At 43.9% G+C, this 21080-nt stretch overlaps 1 long non-coding RNA gene across 1 annotated transcript in view; it reads left to right on the forward strand.

The window, feature by feature from the left end:
* LOC132343205 (uncharacterized) overlaps nucleotides 1–21080 on the forward strand; it is a 170530-nt gene that overhangs the window by 134137 nt on the left and 15313 nt on the right. The window contains exon 2 of the long non-coding RNA XR_009491914.1: nucleotides 15412–15525. This is a non-coding gene — a long non-coding RNA (uncharacterized lncRNA). The remainder of the gene's footprint in view (nucleotides 1–15411; nucleotides 15526–21080) is intronic.

A 21080-nucleotide genomic window follows, 5' to 3' on the forward strand; every position in this document is an offset into this window, starting at 1 on the left:
AATACTGAGGTGTAATTTTCTAGCAAAAATGAAAAAGATTAAAAACTTTTATTGTTGTCAAGGGCATGAGAAAATGAGCATATAAATTGGCATAACCTTTTAAGTGAGCAGTGTGGTAGTAGCTGCAAAATTTTAAAATGCACATATACTCTGACTCATCAATCCCACTTCAAGAAGTGAATCTATAAAAATATAAATGTATAACGTGAATCATATGAAATTACTGTGATCAACAATTTTGATACACAAAAACAGCAATTTAAATGAGTCAATCTAATACAAGGATGTTCACCGTAGCATCTTGTAATGTTTACAGTTTGGAAAAAGCCTAAATGCTTAGAAATAGGATACATATCTTATGAAGCTTTTAAAAAGCATGAGGTAGAGCTAATCTGAAACACTGAGATGGAAAACGGACCATGGAATATTAGTAAACAGACCAAGTTGAGTGACATTATGGATAATCCCATTTTCTACTCTTAAAAAGTATTTGTGTATATATATTTACAAATTTTGATTTGTGTATAATGTAGGTATAGAAAAATATTGGATAGTTCAGTTCACTCGTTCAGTCATGTCTGATTCTTTGTGACCCCATGGCCTGCAGCATGCTAGGCTTCCCTGTCCATCATCAGTTCCTGGAGTTTACTCAAACACATGTCCATTGAATTGGTGATGCCATCCAACTATCTCATACTCTGTCGTCCCCTTCTCCTCCCACCTTCCATCTTTCCCAGCATCAGGGTCTTTTCCAGTGAGTCAGTTCTTCGCATGAGGTGGCCAAAGTATTGGAGTTTCAGCTTCAGCATCAGTACTTCCAATGAATATTCAGGACTGATTTCCTTTAGGATGGACTGGTTGGGTCTCCTTGTAGTCCAAGGGATTCTCAAGAGTCTACTCCAATATACCAGTTCAAAAGCATAAATTCTTTAGCGCTCAGCTTTCTTTATGGTCCAAATGTCACATCCATACAGGACTCCTAGAAAAACCATAGCTTTAACTTGACTAAATTGGACAGTTAAGTCCTAACATTTAACCATGACTACTTTTAGAGAGTAGCAGTCAGGATGGAGTGTGGGGAAAGGCATTTTCTTTCAACTTTTTGTACTGTTTGAATTCAACACAATAATCATGCCCTTTCTATGGTTAAAAAATCCCCCACAAAAAAAGATAAGGAAAATAAGACATGAAAATCATGGGGGATTTACCCAATTAATGAGAACACTTTGTGAACTAAGTTAATATTCAGTTATATAATATTTGCTCTGTTTTGCATGCTGAGATTTTTACATATTAAATGTTTTAAAAAGTGGGTGCACCAATATGTTGTGCATGTGTATGTGCATTTTATGAGCTGAGGTGAAACAGGATAAATATATTGAAAGTGGTGATATGGGAACTAAATAAGTGCATCAGCTTCCAGAGTACCCAATGTCAAATCAACTATTTGCTATAATTATGGTGACCCTCAGTTTTGGAAAACAGAACTCATGAGGACTTGCCAAGACATATGAGGGCATGAAGTCAAGGATGAATCACTGAGCTAGATCAGTAATTGAAGACACTATTTTATCCTCCACCTTTATCACTGCTAGAACTATAGGAAACTTTCTGAATCTTGTGTTGATGAAGTTTGACAAGTGTATCCAGAGATGTGCTGGTAAACTGGCTCTCTAGAAAAAAAAGCCAAAGCCCGATTTGTAAGATTTGTTGACTTTCCTGGTTTAAATAATCCCATCATGACTGATTTCAAGCTAGCAATGGTTTAACAACCAGCTCTCAAAATCACCCTGATTATTTAAGAATTGTCTCTCAGGAGTGTGAGAAACAGACGTGTGTGTGTTAGTAGCTCAGTCGTGTCTGACTCTTTGAGACCCCATGGACTTCCAGGGTCCTCTGCCCATGGAATTCTCCAGGCAAGAATACCGGAGTGGGTTGCTGTTTCCTTCTCCAGGGGATATTCCAGACTCAGGGATCGAACCCAGGTCTCCAGCATTGCAGGCAAATTCTTTACCATCTGAGCCACCAGGGAAACCCACCAGGGAGAACCAGACTTAGCCCACTGCCGGATGTATTCAACAGTGTAACCAGCACCCACATCAAAATGCAGAACTTTTCTTTATCCAGGAGATGCCCTCATAGTCCCTTCCAGTTAATCTATTACTTGCTTTTCCCTAGAAAACCCACAATTCTGCCTTTTATTGCCAAAAATTAGTTTTTAACTTCATATAAATGAAGCTATAGAGAATATTCTTTTGTTTCTTTGGGGCTTCTTTTGCTCAACTTAATATTTTTGAACTTTATCCATGTTGTTGCAAAAGACACTATTTAAAAATCATTGTTTTCTTATAAATCTATTTTCTATGTCCTTGTACAGATCTTTGATCCATTACTGGAATAGAACGGTTTTCTTTCTTTAAAACTCCTCTTATTTTCTTCCTCTAGTTGCTCAATGTAAAGAAGGACACACGGCACATAGGATGTAAGAGAAGCAGAAGATTCTATGATTCTTAAGTGTTTCTAAATTTCAGATCTCACATTTTCCAAAATGAGAATTGGGTGGGAAAAAAAAATCATGGAATATCATCGTACAGCGTTCCCCCATTTGACTTCTATTTTCTTGATGTGTGTATGTGCGTATGTGTGTTGTGAATCTCAGAATATGGCCACAACAAAGCCTGGCCATGAGGTCATATGTACCAGCCAGACTCAAACCTCAAAGCAGCCTGACTTTGATCCACCAGCTGGGAGTGTTTTCCATGGCAACACCCTAGTCTCACCATAAAGACGTTAGATGCCAGAGGGTAGGGATGAAGGCCTGTTCTATCCAAGCAGAGGCCCCAGGGCTGAATGCAGGCACTTCCCAGATAAACTGAGGAGTTTGGTGGCCATGATGCTGTACATTGTCACTAAGAACTTCTATGACACTTTTATACCATTTATGTGGTATTTTTAAGTCATTTCCTTGGGGCTTTCCAAAACAGTCATTTCCAACTGTCTTAGAACTGTTCCTGTTTTTACCAATAAAAAGGGAAACAATGGGACATTGAACCAGTGGGCACTTCAAATCATCTGTTCCTGGTGGGAAGCCACCTCCCTAAATTTTGATCAACATTTATTTAAATGTATTACTTGGAGTTAGTTAAAACTGGGAATAGATTTCAGGGGAAAATGTTGTTGTTGTTCAGTTGCTAAGTCATGTCTGACTTTGTGATCCCATGGACTGCAGCATGCCAGGCTACCCTGGCCTTCACTATCTCCTGGAGTTTGCTCAAACTCATGTCCATTGAGTTGGTGATGCCATCCAACCATCTCCTCCTCTGTTGTCCCCTTCTCCTCCTGCCTTCGATCTTTCCCTGCATCAGGGTCTTTTCTAATGGGTCAGTTCTTCGCATCAGGTGGCCAAAGTATTGGAACTTCAGCTTCAGCCTCAGTCCTTCCAATGAACATTCAGGACTCATTTCCTTTAGGATTGACTGCTTTGATCTCCTTGCAGTCCAAGGGACTCTCAAGAGTCTTCCCCAACACCACAGTTCAAAAGCATCAATTCTTCGGTGCTCAGCCTTCTTTATGGTCCAACTGTCACATCCATACATGACTACTGGAAAAACCATAGCTTTGACTAGACAGACTTGACAGCAAAGTAATGTCCCTGCTTTTTAATATGCTGTCCTAGACTTAGCTTTACTTCCAGGGAGAAAGCATCTTTTAATTTCATGGCTGTGGTCACCATCTACAGTGATTTTAAGGCCCAAGAAAATAAAGTCTGTCACTGTTTCCATTGTTTCCTCATCTATTTGCCATGAAATGATGGGACCGGATGTCATGGTCTTAGTTTTTTGAATGTTGAGTTTTAAGCCAGCTTTTTCACTCTCCTCCATCTTTTTCACTCTTTCTCTTCCATCAAGAGGCTCTTTAGTTCCTCTTCACTTTCTGCCATGAAGGTGGTGTCATCTGCATATTCGAGTTTATCGATATTTCTCCCTGCAATCTTGATTCTAGCTTGTGCTTCATCCAGCCCGGCATGTCTCATGATGTACTCTGCATTAAATTAAATAAGCAAGATGACAGTATACAGCCTTGACATCCTTTCCCGATTTGGAGCCAGCCCATTGTTCCATGTCCGGTTCTAATTGTTGCTTCTTGACCTGCATACAAATTTCTCAGGAGGCAGGTAAGGTGGTCTGGTATTCCTATTTCTCAAAGAATTTTCCACTGTTTGTTGTGATCCACACAGTCAAAGGCTTTAGTGTAGTCAATGAACCAGAAGTAGATGATTGACTAGTTTGATCTCCTTGCTGTCGGGGAAGAATTTCTGAGTGCTTATATTGATTGGGTTTTTAATATCAATAGAGCTACAGTTTTAGGTTAAAATAAAATGCTACAGACACAGCACATAGCCCTCTCCTTTCATCTAGGACTAGCTGGAGCCTTGCCGCTGCTGCTGCTGCTGCTGCTAAGTCGCTTCAGTCGGGAGCACTGGTCAAATGGCTGTCCCAGGTGCCCACAGGAGGCAGGTTTGAGTTTCTGCTTCTTCCTGCTTTCCAGGTGTGGCTTCTTTCTGTTCTGGCCTGGCTCCACTCAGATGTCTGGTTGTCCTTTCTCTCCTGTTCTGTGGGTGTGCTAGGCTGAGACAGGGTAGTTTAAATTGCTGAGCTCACAGAGACCTGGTGGGAAGAACAGACACCACCATTGTGTCTGCACTGAGGGGGTGCCTCCCATAGGCTGCTCCCTGCCAGTGACCACCTGTGGCGGGGGCGCTAAAGCAGACTCAGTCCAGGGAAATATGGGACTACTTTGCCAGCTGACTTTGGGGCCAAGAACCTCCCAAAGGTTTTGCTGAAACTTCTTGAATCGCATGGCAGTCTAGGATGCTTTCACCCAATCTACTTCTTTTGTCTGTTATTTAGGGTCAGAATTGCATTTTGTTGGTATTCTCCTAGCTTTCTCTGGTTCCCGACGTATTTTTTTTCATTCAGGCACCTCCACTAATAAAAATCCTTATGGCTTTAATCCTTGCTTGACATTTGCTTCTCAGAATATCCAATCTAATACAAGCTATTCAGGAACCTCCTACATGGCTATAGGGAAGGATAGTGAAAGTGGGAGTCAAGTATCAGGTAGATGGGGACTTCCTGACCTGTAGGTTGTAGGTTCTACCCCAACACTGGCATCTGGAATCCACTTTTCTGAGTCCCCAGAAGTGCTCAGTCTGAGGAAGGCTCCTCAGCAGCAGCAGGCCTTGCTGCTGAGAGGGGACTGCAGAGGAGCAGGCGGCAGCATTGTCTGGCATGGCCTCCTTCCCCAGAATGTGCTCTCATCTTGTTCTTGTCCACGCCATCTCTGTGGTACACAGGATACCTCTGGATGTTAAAGGGAACCTGGGCTTGAAAACCACAATGGAGATGGGAGTGAAGGAAGAGCAGACCCCTTAAGGTCTCATCAAAAAGAAATTAGAAGCCAGAGGCTAGGTTAGGGATGAGGCCTGAAATGTCCAAGCAGATGCCCTGGAGGCTGAATGCAGGAGCTCCCCGGATAAACTGAGGGTGTGAGAATCTGGACCAACATCCTCAGTTGCTTTAGAATTGGTCATAAGACAAAGGAATGCTGTGCAGACACTGCTTCTTCCAAATGAACTTCATGGAGCTTTCCAGCCAGTCCAAATGTCATCAATAGACAGTAAATGATGGCGAGGCCAAAGAATGAGAGAGAACAGACTGAGGATCTCTGCCTTTCCACTGTGTCTCTAGCTTCTATGTGTAGTCAACTACTGTAAATCTCATAGGAAAGTAGTGGGACAAAGGTTCTAAAGCAAAGATCTTCTACCTTCAAAGGGCCACTGACTCATTATATCCTAAGAATGTGGCCAGAATCAAAGTAAAGAAGCCTGCTTTTTTTCCTCTGGCGATCCAGCTCCACCAAGTGTTGGTCATTCTGGGTCTCTGGGATTCTTGGGGTTGGTTTGTTCCAGTTTGGCAGGGACATCTGTCTCTTGTATAGTGTCCCAGAGCCCAGGTCAGTTCAAGGCCATGACGATCAGGAGAGAGCCACAGCTGGGTCCAGCTTTTGAGCCCAACCCGATTCAGATTACACTCTGGGGACTGGGTTGAGCCATATTAACATCTGCACATTTGAGCAGGATTTGGGACGAGAAAGGGGTGGATGATGTTTTCCAGGGCTTATGCTTGGACCACAGCACAGTCAGGCTTTGCTGAACCGCCTGACCCTCTCAGTTTTGATGTCTTTCTGGTTGTATAAAGAAGAGACCATGTACCCCAGGGTACCAGGCCATTACCTTCTTCTCTGGTTAAGGGTTTCACCAGGGCTGAATCTGCACACATGTGAATCACCACAGAAGCGTATCTGGTGAAATTGTTGGTTTTACTTAATTTTACAAAACAGATTGGCATATTTTCATCAAAATGGTAAATTGGAAAGATAAAGTAGAAATTTCCAAACTTGGGGGACAGAGAAGGGATATAGGGGAGACATAGCACCTTGATATGTGCTTGCTAAACCATCAGTCTTTGAGAGCAATATTGAACTGTTCCCTGTCCCAATTTACAAGGCAACCCTAAGCATTAAGAGACACTTGGCCAATAAGAACTGGACACACTGAATTAGCTTCCAGATGCACGATCTAAAATATAGGCATACAATTTGAATACTAATTGTCCCCTTGCCAAACCTAGTAAATAACAAGAGTTCTTGGGGAAAATGGCCTCATTTCAATTCATGCTGCTCTTGAAATCTTTGCAGCCAGCAGAAATTTGACACATCTATATCTTTCCTCTTCTCTGAGAGAAGAAGTCTTTCCTAAAGTTCAGCCCCCTGGCAGAGTCCTCTGAGGCTCTTCTATTATGGGCTGTAGGACATGAATTAATTCTCTTATTCCTATTCTAGACACAATTGCATGCATTTGGATTCCACAGGTGCATGCTTTATATTTTTTTAAAAAAGACAAGGGAAATGGAGTGAGACCTTGGAACAATTTGTTCCGTAGAAGAGAGTGAATCATCGCCCATAATGAGCAATGTCAGCCAGAGCCGCAGCAAACACAGAACAGTCCCCTTCATCAATTATTCAAGAGCCCTCTGCCGACCAAGGACGTTCATTAGTATATTGAGGGCCAATTGGTTCTTTCCCCTGTTACTTGTGTCCATCCAAAGGATCTGGGCTTGCCCACCATTCTGACTCAACAATGGAGTGCATTTCTAGTAAAGATAAGGGGTTTGGTTAGAGAGAAGTTTCACCAGAATATTTCTCCCTTGTCTGAGGATCCAGCGGCATGTGGTGTGAAGCCCTTTTTCGAAGGCCAGGAAGCAGGGCAGGGATGTGCTCTGTAAGCCTAGGTTCCAGGAACAGTTCTTGTTCAGTCAACAAGTCTGCGTGCTAAGCCCTTGCTGGCACGCAGCTGGGAGCTCACTAGATATGCAAATACTCACCTCCACGCAAGAACCTACTGACCCAATTCTGCACCCTAATGAAAGTTTGAGAAGCCCTGTAGGAAGTGAGAGGATAGTGAATGCTGGGGATACAGGGTGTCTGGGTGCTGCCTTCTCAGAGCTGTGGTTTGGAGGTGGACTGAAGATGATGCATTACAGAGAACTTCCTTAAGGGGAGTGCTGTGGGAGAGGTCTGTACAAAGCCTGGGTAACAGGAGAGGCAGTGGTTCATTCTGCCAGGAGCTTGTCAGGTGGAGGAGTGGTAGTAGATCTCCCGCTGCCTTAGCCCATCATCGTCTCTTACTTAGACTTCCCTGGTGGCTCAGACAGTAAAGTGTCTGCCTACAATTTGGGATACCTGGGTTCGATCCCTGGGTTGGGAAGATCCTCTGGAGAAGGAAATGGCAACCCACTCCAGTACTTTTGCCTGGAAAATGCCATGGATGGAGTAGCCTGGTAGGCTACAGTCCATGGGGTCGCAAAGAGTCAGACACAACTGAGTGACTTCACTAACCTAATCTAACATCTCTTACTTGGACTGCAGTATGAATCTTCTTGCCTCCATTCTTTCAGTTCAATTCAGTCGCTCAGTCATGTCTGACTCTTTGCGACCCCATGAATCACAGCACACCAGGCCTCCCTGTCCATCACCAACTCCTGGAGTTCACTCAAACTCATGTCCATCAAGTCAGTGATGCCATCCAGCCATCTCATCCTCTGTCATCCCCTTCTCCTCCTGCCCCCAATCCCTCCCAGCATCAGGGTCTTTTCCAATGAGTCAACTCTTCGCATGAGGTGGCCAAAGTATTGGAGTTTCAGCTTTAGCATCAGTCCTTCCAATGAACACCCAGGACTGATCTCCTTTAGGATGGACTGGTTGGATCTCCTTGCAGTCCAAGGGACTCTCAAGAGTCTTCTCCAACACCACAGTTCAAAAGCATCAATTCTTCGGCACTCAGCTTTCTTCACAGTCCAACTCTCACATCCATACATGACCACTGGAAAAACCATAGCCTTGACTAGATGGACCTTTGTTGGCAAAGTAATGTCTCTGCTTTTTACTATGCTATCTAGGTTGGTCATAACTTTCCTTCCAAGGAGTAAGTGTCTTTTAATTTCATGGCTGCAATCACCATCTGCAGTGATTTTGGAGCCCCCAAAAATAAAGTCGGCCACTGTTTCCATTGTTTCCCCATCTATTTGCTATGAAGTGATGGGACCAGATGCCATGAGCTTAATTTTCTGAATGTTGAGCTTTAAACCAACTTTTTCACTCTCCTCTTTCACTTTCATCAAGAGCCTTTTTAGTTTCTCTTCACTTTCTGCCATAACAGTGGTATCATCTGCATATCTGTGGTTATTGATATTTCTCCTGGAAATCTTGATTCCAATTTGTGCTTCTTCCAGCCCAGCATTTCTCATGATGTACTCTGCTGCAGAAGCTGAAGTAGAACAGTTCTATGAAGACCTACAAGACCTTTTAGAACTAACACCTCAAAAAGATGTCCTTTTCATCATGGGGACTGGAATGCAAAAGTAGGAAGTCAAGAAACACCTGGAGTAACAGGCAAATTTGGCCTTGGAGTACAGAATGAAGCAGGGCAAAGGCTAATAGAGTTTTGTCAAGACAATGCACTGGTCATAGCAAACACCCTCTTCCAACAACACAAGAGAAGACTCTACACATGGACATTCCCCAGATGGTCAACACCGAAATCAGATTGATTATATTCTTTGCAGCCAAAGATGGAGAAGCTCTATACAGTCAACAAAAACAAGACCAGGAGCTGACTGTGGCTCAGATCATGAACTCCTTATTGCCAAATTCAGACTTAAATTAAAGAAAGTAGGGAAATCCACTGGAGAAGGCAATGGCACCCCACTCCAGTACTCTTGCCTGGAAAATCCCATGATCGGAGGAGCCTGGAAGGCTGCAGTTCATGAGGTCGCTGAGGGTTGGACACGACTGAGCAACTTCACTTTCACTTTTCTTTTTCATGCATTGGAGAAGGAAATGGCAACCCACTCCAGTGTTCTTGCCTGGAGAATCCCAGGGATGGGGAGCCTGGTGGGCTGCTGTCTATGGGGTCGCACAAAGTTGGACACGACTGAAGTGACTTAGCAGCAGCAGCAGCAGGGAAATCCACTAGACCATTCAGGTATGACCTAAATCAAATCCCTTATAAATATACAGTGGAAGTGAGAAATAGATTTAAGGGACTAGATCTGATAGACAGAGTGCCTGATGAACTATGGATGGAGGTTCATGACATTGTGCAGGAGACAGGGATCAAGACCATCCCCAAGAAAAAGAAATGCAAAAAAGCAAAATGGCTGTCTGAGGAGGCCTTACAAATAGCTGTGAAAAGAAGAGAAGTGAAAAGCAAAGTAGAAAAGGAAAGATATAAGCATCTGAATGCAGAGTTCCAAAGAATAGCAAGGAGAGATAAGAAAGCCTTCCTCAGCAATCAATGCAAAGAAATAGAGGAAAACAACAGAATGGGAAAGACTAGAGATCTCTTCAAGAAAATTAGAGATACCAAGGGAACATTTCATGCAAAGATGGGCTCGATAAAGGACAGAAATGGTATGGATCTAACAGAAGCAGAAGATTTTAAGAAGAGGTGGCAAGAATACACAGAAGAACGTACAAAAAAAGATCTTCACAACCCAGCTAATCACGATGGTGTGATCACTGACCTAGAGCCAGACATCCTGGAATGTGAAGTCAAGTGGGCCTTAGAAAGCATCACTACGAACAAAGCTAGTGGAGGTGATGGAATCCCAGGTGAGCTATTTCAAATCCTAAAAGATAATGCTGTGAAAGTGCTGCACTCAATATGCCAGCAAATTTGGAAAACTCCATTCTTTGGGGCACTTCAAATCCACTTCTAACATGATCCCCAAGCTAGCTAGCTAAACACCAACTACACGTCCTCTGCTTAAAGCCAAGTGCACACTCTTTAGTTAGCGCACAGGGCCTTTATCCCTCACCCACGGACCAGGGCCAATTCCTGTTATTCTCCAGCCTGTCTCTCTCTGCCCAGCTCTCCAGAACTGCTCTCACATGTCTTTCTGTTTTTGCCACTCTGCCTTTTCAATGGCTGTTTCCTTCTGCCTGGACTGTTTTTCCTCCGTGCTTACTCAGTAGACTTCTCTTCATCCTTCAAAGTCTTTATTACATCCTCTGTGAAGCTTTTTATGCACTACTCCTAGAGAGAGTTAATAATTTCCCATTTTGCTCTACTTATGCACTTTGCAAATCTATTGTTTTCTTTATCAGCTTCTATTGTTATAATCTGTTTAATGAGAGTTTCACCTACAATGAGAGCTGTGAGTTTGATCTTTGAAAGCAGGAAATGTGTTAATTTGAATACCAGAACTGACACTTGTTTTTTTGGATTAACTATGATTTTAAAGAATCTTTAAAGCATGAAGACGCTGGACATGTTGACAGATTTCAGTTCTTTTGGTCTGGCTTGAGCGCTAACTGAGTGACTGAGTGTAGATATTAACTGGAAAGGGAGGAGGAGCCTAAGTCAGGAAGGGTTTGAACCCTGAGAAATGCTTGGTGTTATTTACAACTGGAGAACCATGTGACTAGTCTTTGTTTGAGTAGTTGTCTGGGGACTGATAGGATATGGATATCAGCACTGAGGAAGCCCCGAGACCCGAGAAGCTGCTTTCATAAGAGCCTGGGAACAGAATGACAAAACAAGGACTAAAAGAAGGATAAAGACTTAGGGCTTAGCTTTCAGAAAAGTACCTTAAATGTGGGTGCTAACAATGATCTTACGGTTTGGGGTGTTGATCCTGAGTGTTATTGGAAAGTTATTGGTGTGTTATTGGAGAGTTGACATTTACAGAGCAGAACTTTGAGAAGTTGGGTCAGTGAGGGTGAAGCGAGATGGCAGGTGTTAGTAAGGGAAACAAGGTGGGGATTCTGATTAATTTAATTTTATAGTGAGCTCAGCTTACCTGAAAACTCATCCTTTTTGTTTTCATCAATATTGAAAAGTTTTTTCCTACAATGACTACTTTCCTGTCCTAAGTTATACAGAAGAAAGAGCATCTTGTATTGGCCTTTGAGTGGGCCGCTGGTAAAAGGGGCACCAAGCGTACACAGGTGATTTGATTGTAGTTCTGGCTCTCTCAATATTGTAGTATTTCAAGGTAAATGACATTTTTTATTTACATGAAACGTCTAGAGCTGGCAAATCTATGGAGAGACAAGGTAGGTGAGTGTTTGACAGGGGCTAGGGGGAGGGAGAAATGTGGAGTAACTACTTAATTGGTACAGGATTTCTTTGAGTTAAGTGCGTGCCCAGTTGTGCTGGACTCTTTGCAACCCCATGGACTGTAGCCCACCAGGCTCCTCTGTCCATGGGGTTTTCCAGCTAAGAATACTGGAGTGGGTTGCCATTTCCTTCTCCAGGTGACCTCCCCAATCCAGGGATAGAAGCCGTGTCTCCTGCGTCTTCTGCTTTGCAGGTGGATTCTTTTGGAAGGATGATAAAAATGTTCTGAAACTAGATAGGAGTGACAGTTGCGTAACATTGTGAATATACTAAAAGAAACCCCGCTGAATTGTACACTTTAAATGATGAACTTTATATTCTGTTTTAGCTCAAATTGAAAAATGAGAAAGTTAAGCTCAAATTCTAAGACTTCATAATTTACTGAAACCTCTCTAGCACACAATAGATGCTCAAGAAATACTTAATGGATTGAATTGAAAGAAACACTGGCATGTGATTCTTTGGATGAGAGACAGTACATTACTATGTAGAGCTATCTGTGCGTGCATGCTACGCTGCTTCAGTCATGTGCTTTGCAACCCTGGGGACCCATAGTCTGTCAGGCATGAATACTGGAATGGGTTTCCATGCCTTCATCCTGGGGATGTTCCTAACCCAGGGATCAAACCCACATTTCTTACATCTCCTGCACTGACAGATGACTCTTTACCACCAGCACCACTGGGAAGCCCAGAGATATCTGTATCAGATGACATCTTCAGTGTCTCAATACAGTATAATCTATGGGGCAGAATCACCTTTAAATGAATGTACTTCATCTGCAGTGTCCTGTTAAAGGTTTAACAACCAGCTCTCTAGGGGAAAAGGAACCATTCAATATGTATGTCTGTAAGTTTATTATAAATGTTACTGATGTAAAGGATGTGCAGCACACAATTTACAAATAATAATAAAATATATAATACTCCTTACTGTAAATTCCATATAACCAATTGATTCTCATGAAATGCTTTAGTCGATTTTTGCTGAGCTCTTGTATCTGCAGCCAAGCTATGGTTGCAACTGAACCATGATTTAACAAATGGAGCTGCATCCAGTCTTCTCTTTCCCCGATCAATTTATCATCATTTCTCTGATATGTAATCTATTGTTAAATGATTTCTTTCCCCTGTACAGATTATATCCAGTAAACTGAAGCCTCTTTCAGCTTTGGTACTGTGCATGTCAGAACCTCACTTACTCATCAGTGATGTTAGCAATTCCTTTGCCGAATCAGATTATAGTTTTTGCATATTGGAAGAATATTTCCTCATTTTATGTGTGTATGTTATTCATAGAGCATTGTCTATAGAACAACAGCTTTTAAGTTTAATCTACATTAACATTTAATCTTTTGTGTCAGTCTAGACAAATGATAAAATGATAAGTCAAACCTTGAACTATAGCATTTTCTGATTTCTGTAGTATAAGTACTCCTGACTGATTTTAAGCTACCAGTGGGACTTGACTGAACAGGAAGCTGGGGAGAGAAGCACAATATCTCACCACTATACAGCATTTCCTCTGTACTGACAATGGACATAAATCATCCACGGACCAGATAATAGTAAAATAATTACACAATAATGAGTTTTGAGTATTTATTACCTCTGTTTTTAATAAAACATATTTAATTATAAGCACATATGATTTTATTTTTAATAATGGCTTTTTTATCAACCAGCTCTTAAAATTCTAGGAAATTTAACACTGGTTCTCACAAGCCAGTGCAGGCTGGCCTCAGCACTCTGGCAGTTTTTCTGATATTTAGTTGCTTATCATACTTTTTTTAGTTCACGACCCTACCAGAAACTGTATAAAGTCCCTGTCCTAGACATATCAATACTCTTCTTACTGAGGATTCATTAGTATTTCTTAAACTTTGTGCTATGGAATATTTTTCCCTTGAGATTGTAAAAGGTACCCCACATTGAGAAAAATGGGAAGGGGTGGCATCGCAGACTGAAGGAAGTTTTGAGAAATGTCTTAGGGCTTCTCAGGTTTTAATATGCCAGCACGCATTTTGAATCTATCAGAACAGATATTCAGTTATTATATTTATGGCACCCCACTCCAGTACTCCTGCCTGGAAAATCCCATGGACAGAAGAGCCTGGAAGGCTGCAGTCCATGGGGTTGCTGAGTGTCGGACACGACTGAGTGACTTCACTTTCACTTTTCACTTTCACACATTGGAGAAGGAAATGGCAACCCACTCCAGTGTTCTTGCCTGGAGAATCCCAGGGACGGGGGAGCCTGGTAGGCTGCAGTCTATGGGGTCGCACAGAGTCGGACACGACTGAAGCGACTTAGCAGCAGCAGCAGCGGCAGGATATAGTTTAGAAAATGCAGCCGAACCATGGATGGACTTGTGGTAACACTGCATCTTTACCACAGCAGTCTTTGTACTGTTCCCTCAGCACTTCTGAGGCCCCCAGTCCCTACAGTGGAAATCGAAGCTGCCCTCCTCCAGATCCCGTGTGCTCCTCTGCCCACTCTTAGGGATTTGGGGTCAACCCGAATGGATCCTGTCGTTCATGAACCCTGGCGTTACTACCTTGTTACCCACTGAGGACGGAGGCCTGATCACTCACATTCCAAGGAGTCTGTGGTCCCTGGGGACTGATAGATCCTTATCTGGAGCTCTTCTTCATTCTGCTAGTGTAGGAGTGCGTGCAGAGAGGAGGTGGTAAGGGAAACTGATTTCATGCCCTCCAGTGCCATCCTAGGCCAGTTTACATTTAATTCTTTTCCTTGCTCTTCCGCTGCTTTGCTCTGTATCACAGGTGGAGGTGAGGGGCTTTAGAAGGTGGAGGGTGAGCGGGTGGGCACCAGCCCTTGCAGACTCCACTTTCCAGCTCCCCTGTTAGCTGGCTCCCTGCTAGGTTTGATCTCCGGTGAGAAACTAAAGGGAGGAAGAGAAGAGCCAAGGTTATTTTCCTCCTACTCCTGTCTTGGGCAGTGTCTCTGGCAGTTGCTGCATCTTCTGCATTTTTCTGCTCCTGCAAGACCATCTGTCTCTTCTTGGTTCCATTTGCTAGCCATGATCCTAACCCCTGGATCCAGGAAACTGGCTTCCCACTGTTGTCTTTCCAGCCTAGAAGTAGTAGACCCTTTAGGCTCTTGCTCACTGTCTTTCCTTTGACTTCTGAACTCTTCTATCACCTGCCAAAGCAGACACTAAGGCGCCCTACACTTATCCTCTAAGTAACCCAAGGCTACTTACTGGAACTTCTGAGACTCACTAACCACTTTAACAAGCTCAACCTATGTCTAGCGCGAGCTGGAGAATGAATATTCCCAGAAGTAGCCACAACTCAACACTCATTCAGGAGTTTGATGCAGAAACACCCCATCTCCCCCTCTCCATGGGGGCTGGGCTAACCCTGAGGCTACACTGGCTTCCAGGGTTCCCTGGGATTGGGCTCTCTCTCCACACTGGGAATATGTTTGTTAATATTGAAACCGCTTCAAACTGGTTTCCTTCTCTTGCCCATCCCATTACTTCTCCACTTGTATTCCCTGGGGTCACCTCTCTGTGAAACTGCTTGCACTGGAATCCTTGTTTCTGACTCTCCTGGGACCGCAGCCAAGAAACCTGTGTAACTGATTTCCTGTATTGAATCCTCTCTGCTTTAAGTACTTGTGTGCTTTGGTTTCCTTGGCTAGGCACCAGCTGACACGCCTGCCTCTGACACAGGACCCCTGCTGTCGTCCACCTTTCTGCTTTGCCGGGAAGCGGGAGGAGACCTGCCTGGCCATACTCAGCACTGCCCCACAAAGGTAGGTCTGGGGGGCAAATTATGTATTTAAGAGGTGGAGAATCCCCATGACCATGGTGTGTGGCATCACTTAACAACTGGGCAAGGCTGGCAGAAGTGTTGGAATCTATCCTGTTTCCATTTCAGATTCTCTCAGATGCGGTCCTCCAGTGAGTCGCTCTTCTAGAAGGGAGATCTCGGTGCTCTTCTCCCTCTTCTGTTTCTCAGGGTTGTGCCCGCTCTCATTCTCATGGGGGCACGTAACCTTCTGGCAGGTTTGCTCAGTGCTGGATCCCTCAGTGGGTGGGCTACCTGTGAGTTTATGGCACCAAACAGAGACCAATGGAGGGTAATCCATATGATATTTCAAAACTGTTAAAGTCGTCACAATGAGCAAAAGTCCCTAGAATTTTGTTGCGTTATGTTTGTTTTATGACTGAGTATTGTGCTTGTTTTCTAGGACATCTGTGCAAGACACTGTAAGACTATCAGATAGGTACACATCCCTGTGTGAAAGATGCCCCCGGAGTCGTGTGCTGCAGCAGCCCTGGGAGAAGGAGGCGCTAGCCTAACTTTAGATGCTGTCTTACGGTGATTCACTCTTCTCTGGTGCTGGTGGCCTCCATTTCAACTCAGTCTTTAATCTACGGGGGAATCTGAAATAAAGGCATTATCAGTGACTGCAAGGCAACCTGACTCTTAGGAAGTCAAAGGAAGCAGAGATCTAGGGTAAAAGGGTATCTGTTAAAAAAGAACCCCACTGGCCAAAGTGGAAGCAGGCTTGGTGGGATGTCCCAAGGGACATCTCCTACTCGGGGAGTTAAACACAGAGAGAGACTGAAGAGGAGAGAGGACCCTTGGCTCATGTAGCTATTGCAGGCAGAAGGAAGAGAAAAATAACATGATTAGCATGTTTCTCTCCTTCCCTCCATTAAGATGACAGAAGCAGGCAATCTGCTGTTTGTGCAGAAAGGCCACCAGGAAGGAGGGAAGAAGCATCTGTTCTGAGAAAGTGCTGTTTAAAAATGCAAGACATACACAAAGCAAAGGGAGAACGCTCTGGAGGGCAGGCCACTGGCTGGGGAAACAGGGAGAACCAGGGTGTCCCCTCTGAGGAAGTTTCAGGTTGCCCCAAATCCCAGTAGTAGGGCTCTGTGGTCCCAGGGAGGGCCTACTGGTCTTCCCCTCAGAGGGCTCCTGGTGGTGATCCCTGGCTCCGAGATCTGCCTCAGGGATGCCCTCTGTCAAGACAGAAGTGCCACCCCACTTTGCGGCCTCCACCCTCATTCCACTGACTGACGCTGTCCATTTTCAGAATGAGTTACGGAGCCCACCCTCACACTTGCTCCTCCGTTCTCTGCCCAAGTGGTGACAGTCACTGTTTTTGTTGCAAAATAGGGCCAGCCAGTGATCCCTTCAGTGACGGGATCACTCAGAACTTCTGAAGTCTGAAGGGCCTGCATATAGCTGGAAGGATCAGGAACCTCATTTGAAAGTGCCAGCAAAACAGCCTGCCAGCTGGACCAAACTATCTGAGGCCCTGAGAGTTACATTTGGCCTCTAAACCCTCCTTCTCCTGGGGCACTCAGTTCAGTTCAGTTCAGTCGCTCAGTTGTGTGTGACTCTTTGCGACCCCACAGACTGCAGCACACCAGGCTTCCCTGTCCATCACCAACTCCTGGAGTTTACTCAAACTCACGTCCATTGAGTCAGTGATGCCATCCAACCATTTCACCCTCTGTCATCCCCTTCTCCTCCCTCATTCAATCTTTCCCAGCCTCGGGGTCTTTTCCAATGAGTCAGTTCTTCACATCAGGTGGCCAAAGTATTGGAGTTTCAACTTCAGCATCAGTCCTTCCAATGAATATTCAGGACTAATTTCCTTTAGGATGGACTAGTTTGATCTCCTTGCAGTCCAAGGGACTCTCAAGAGTCTTCTCCAACACCACAGTTCAAAAGCATCAATTCTTCAGAGCTCAGCTTTCTTTATAGTCCAACTCTCACATCCATGCATGACTACTGGAAAGACCATAGCTTTGATTAGACGGACCTTTGTTGGCCTGGGGACCTAGATGGACCTGGGGGACTCAATCGGGTACAATGCAAGCTCCCCCATCAGGCACCTAGGGCTGCCTTTGATATTTAAATCACCACCACAAAGGCTGTTGGTCAGAGGGAGGTGACCCAAGGTCACACCTTCCTGAGGGCATAGATATGCTATCTTGGTTAATTTGTAGACCAGACTAGATTGCAAGCCTGTGTGGACAGCAGCTGTCTGCACATTCCTTATGTGATTAGTTTAAAACTCTTCTCTTAGCAGATACTCAATCACTATTTATATTTGTGAATAATCAGTCAGTCCTCAGGCCTCGTACCTCTTCTTGTTAAAGTAAACCAGATTTGTAAATCAATAAGAATAGAAAATTGAACAGTGTTCTTTTCCAGAGTCCCAGGGTCTTTTTACCCCTACTTACCAGGTAGAAAGGATCATCTTCAACTGATTTTCTCACAGTAAAATGGAAGTAATAATAGAGCATATTTTTTACAAGGGTTTAATGAAATAGGCATATAAAAACAGCACAGTATGTAATGATTACATCTGTGATAATAATTGTTATTAGTAGTTATTTCTAAAAGGAAACATTTTTTCTAGGAACTCTGTGAGCAAAAGGTGACTGTCTGCTTCGAAAGGGAAGAGGGCCCCATATAAATGTGGCTGATGCAGAAAGGACCTCATGATAGTTACACTGATACACCATCGGCTCCTGGCAGCCAATTCGCAGTGACTAAGCATTTGCATTCCATAGCCTATCTGCAAATCCAGTGGTATACACAGACACGTATCTTTCCTTCTCTTACCACTCTGGCCAACCATTGCCAATTCCTTGAAAGAAGTTTAGCGACTTCCCTGGCGGTCCAGTGATTAAGACTCTGAGCTTCCACTGCAGTGAGTGTGGGTCCAATCCCTGGTCAGGGAACTAAGATCAAAATTTAAAAAAAGAAAAGAAAGAAGTTCGGCCTGCAGTTCTGCCTTGGGTTTGGACGGGCACTCCCATTTGCTTGTGGCTTGCTTTTAGGTCAAGATAACTTATTCTCAGGCGCCAGGCTGCAGAGATTATTAGCAACGGTAAAGGCAAGACTCACTGACATCCCTGTGTTCTGTGATGCCGCAGCCCGAGCATCGTGTGTTTGAGAAGTTCAAGAGACAGGTGGTCAGCCAGGATGGCTTTCGTTTTTTGACCTACCTTGCCAAAAAGGCCTTTGTTGAATAACATTTTAATGTTGTGTCCTAGTCTTTTAAATCAAGGAGGAATGTAATAACAGTCATTTGAAGAGTGCTGATGTGTGTTTCATGAAACCCTTGCAGAATGCATGGTGTCCTGGTCTCGGTGTCCTTAGTCCTAGCTCTAGTGGTAGTATCTGATATTTGTAATGTGTTTAGTGTGGCAAGTCACATTCTAGATGAATAAATGAGGAGATAGAGTGGAAGTGACAGGGTGAGGCCAAGCTGAGCCTCAGGCCAGGTGTTCCGGGTGTTTGGGCTCCCTAAGCTCCTTCCCTTGGGACCACACTGGCTAGCAGGCTGTTTTTTGTATAATGACCCTTATGATAAAGGCCTCCAAGAACTGGGACCAAACAAAAGCCTTGGTTGCCTGGGTCCTTGTATCAGATCAAGTTTTCTTTGGGCTTTGGGCCACCAAGAAGTTGAGAAGCAAAGTAAAGATCAACCACAGCCATATGGCTTTTGGAGTTCAAACTTCCTCATCGCTTTCTATTTCTTTTGAATTTCTATTTCTATTTTAATGGGTTGCTTGTCTGTGCTTTTTACATTTTAATCCTTTTGGGAAGTGAAGGGGGAGTACATTTCAAGAAAGACCCGATTAGTTGGCCACTACAGTTTTACTTAGTAGGAAAAAGGACCACAGAACTTTTCCTTTATTCCAGATGTTTTGCTGCTCTGCTCTCTAGAGAAAGATCTTTTCAGAATAAGGTTGCCAGAGAAAACACAGGGCACTCAGTGAAGCTTGAATTTTTTTTCTAAATAATGAATAATTTTTAGTATATTGCATACTAATTTTTATACTGAATATTATTTATTGTATCTGAAATTCAAATTTACCTAGATATCCTGTATTTTATCTTCTAAATCTGGAAACTCAAGTTTAGAGCAACAAAGATCCTTATTTTTGCACCTATGCTAGTTATAGAATAGGTAACCACAAAGGTCGCTCAGTTGCTCAGTCGTGTCCGACTCTTTGTGACCCCATGAGTTGCAGCACGCCAGGCCTCCCTGTCCATCACCAACTCCCGGAGTTTACCCAAACTCATGTCCATCGAGTTGGCAATGCCATCCAGCCATCTCATCCTCTGTCGTCCCTTCTCCTCCTGCCCCCAATCCCTCCCAGCATCAGGGGCTTTTCCAATGACTCAATTCTTCGCGTGAGGTGGCCAAAGTACTGGAGTTTCAGCCTCAGCATCAGTCCTGAACACCCAGGACTGATCTCCTTTAGGATGGACTGGTTGGATCTCCTTGCAGTCCAAGGGACTCTCAAGAGTCTTCTCCAACACCACGGTTCAAAAGCATCAATTCTTCGGCGCTCAGCTTTCTTCATAGCCCAACTCTCACATCCATACATGACTGCTGGAAAAACCATAGCCTTGACCAGACGGACCTTTGTTGGCAAAGTAATGTCTCTGCTTTTTAATATTCTGTCTATGTTGGTCATAACTTTCCTTCCAAGGAGTAAGCGTCTTTTAATTTCATGGCTGCAATCACCATCTGCAGTGATTTTGGAGCCCCCCAAAATAAAGTCAGCCACTGTTTCCACTGTTTCCCCATCTATTTCCCATGAAGTGATGGGACCAGATGCCATGATCTTAGTTTCCTGAATGTTGAGTTGTAAGCCAACTTTTTCACTCTCCTCTTTCACTTTCATCAAGAGGCTTTTTAGTTCGTCTTCACTTTCTGCCATAATGGTGGTGTCATCTGCATATCTGAGGTTATTGATATTTCTCGTGGCAATCTTGATTCCAGCTTATGCTTCATCCAGCCCAGCATTTCTCATGATGTACTCTGCATAATAAGAGTTAAGACCCCCTAAAATGAGCTGGAAATCTTTAAAGTCAAATTTTGAATAACTGGCCTTTGGAAAGAAGTTCACTGTCCACACCAGAGGCGGCAGGTTCCACTGAGTCAGGGTCTGACTGAAGTCTGGGGCCCTTGAAGACCACGCGGACCTGCCTGTCATTTCCCAGGAGCTTCTGGGCAGCTCTCGATTGGGTCAGCCTCTCCTTGATGTACCAGTACAAGTTTGGGCCAGTTTTCCCAAACTTTGATTTAGAAAATTGCAAATTTAGTTCTCATTCCATGTAAAAGAGGTCAAATTCTTTCTCTGCCTCTATAAAAAAACATCTGCTAGCTACTTCTGGGATCTTTGAAGGTGTTTTAGAGGAGCTTCAGAATTGTATTGGGCCTCCTCTTCCATCCCCACAGAGTGATCCGCAGCCATCACCCATGTGAGGAGACTCGGCTGCTCCAACACAGTCTGCGAGCCAAGCGGGTCTGGCTACTGGTTC

The sequence above is a fragment of the Bos taurus genome, chromosome 20, assembly GCF_002263795.3.
Source record: "Bos taurus isolate L1 Dominette 01449 registration number 42190680 breed Hereford chromosome 20, ARS-UCD2.0, whole genome shotgun sequence".
NCBI lineage: Eukaryota > Metazoa > Chordata > Mammalia > Artiodactyla > Bovidae > Bos > Bos taurus.